The following is a 1,813-nucleotide window of genomic DNA, read 5'->3' as shown; positions in this document are numbered from 1 at the left end:
AGGGCCCCGGCGTCCGGGGGGCCCTGGATCGACTCCTTGGTCTAATTTTCACGCATTTCGCAGAGCTTCCAGGGGGGCCCCTGTACCCCCCTTTCGCCTAGGGCCCCATAATACCTAAGACCGGGCCTGCTATCAGCGGCTACGCGAGTTTCTCTCTCTACTCGGAGGTTTTGTTTTTCCGATGTGCTCACCTTGCTTGTGTATTAGCAGCTAATCGAGTTTCTTTTCTCGGCAGTTTCACTTTGGCGATAGACTCGCTTTCTTTGAGCTCTATGCTGTAGCCTCGCACTTCCAGGCCGGACAGACAGAATCAGACAGACACACACACTTCCACGAGTAAGCCATTTGTGTAGCTTTTAGTATACAGTGTAGTATTCAAAACAGTTTACCCACCTGTTATGTGTATAATTAAAACTGGATTCATGATCTCTGGGCAGGTAAGTCGAAGGCTGTCGGTTCGAATCCTGGCAGTGACAGAAGGAATGCTACTCCGATGGGCCCTTGAGCAAGGTCCTTAACCTGCAATTGCTGATACCCAACTACTCCATCTTTTTATTGATACATTTTACTTCTTTCATGTATATTTAACCTAAAACACAAAACTCAGGTTATATAAAAATATGATTAAGTTATTCCTGTTCCACTGCCTTGAGAGGATGATACATCTCCAGACATAATTTTCCACTGTTTTAGTACAGTTCAGTGCATGGTCAACAAAGGGAACTGTTTCTTCAAGAAATGTAAAGTCAAATTTCATGGGGGCCTCCCACCTTTCCTCATTCTGCTTTACAGAAATTTCTTCAGCAGTTGGTTTGACACTAAAAAGTCCTGACTCTCACATCCACCAGGGTAGGATGGTGTTGGCTATTTAATATTACTTAAATATATTCAGTTAATGGGGCGGCACGGTGGCGCAGTGGGTAGCGCTGCTGCCTCGCAGTTGGGAGACCTGGGGACCTGGGTTCGCTTCCAGGGTCCTCCCTGCGTGGAGTTTGCATGTTCTCCCCGTGTCTATGTGGGTTTCCTCCCAAAGACATGCAGGTTAGGTGGATTGGCGATTCTGAATTGGCCCTAGTGTGTGGGTGTGTTTGGGTGTGTCCTGCGGTGGGTTGGCACCCTGCCCAGGATTGTTTCCTGCCTTGTGCCCTGTGTTGGCTGAGATTGGCTCCAGCAGACCCCCATGACCCTGTGTTCAGATTCAGCGGGTTGGAAGATGGATGGATGGATGTTTAATGTTGTTCTATCTTTAAAAAGGGCGGCACGGTGGCGCAGTGGGTAGCGCTGCTGCCTTGCAGTTGGGAGATCTGGGGACCTGGGTTCGATTCCCGGGTCCTCCCTGCGTGGAGTTTGCATGTTCTCCCCGTGTCTGCGTGGGTTTCCTCCGGGCACTCCGGTTTCCTCCCACATTCCAAAGACATGCAGGTTAGGTGGATTGGCGATTCTAAATTGGCCCTAGTGTGTGCTTGGTGTGTGGGTGTGTTTGTGTGTGTCCTGTGGTGGGTTGGCACCCTGCCCAGGATTGTTTCCTGCCTTGTGCCCTGTGTTGGCTGGGATTGGCTCCAGCAGACCCCCGTGACCCTGTGTTCGGATTCAGCGGGTTGGAAAATGGATGGATGGATATTCAGTTAATAAATAATAAAAGAGGAAACGCTGTTGCAACATAATACAGAGAAAGAGACGGGTGGCACACTTCCTTAGACACATTCAGATGTTTCCTCAGCGTTGGTTCATGATAAGAAACGATACTAAAAAGTAGCAATTCTGTATTTGTATGTCACAGTATAAAGAAGTAAGTAAACCATTTCATCAAAAC

The sequence above is a fragment of the Erpetoichthys calabaricus genome, chromosome 5 (assembly GCF_900747795.2).
Source record: "Erpetoichthys calabaricus chromosome 5, fErpCal1.3, whole genome shotgun sequence".
NCBI classification, from domain to species: domain Eukaryota; kingdom Metazoa; phylum Chordata; class Cladistia; order Polypteriformes; family Polypteridae; genus Erpetoichthys; species Erpetoichthys calabaricus.
This window is presented reverse-complemented; position numbering follows the sequence as displayed.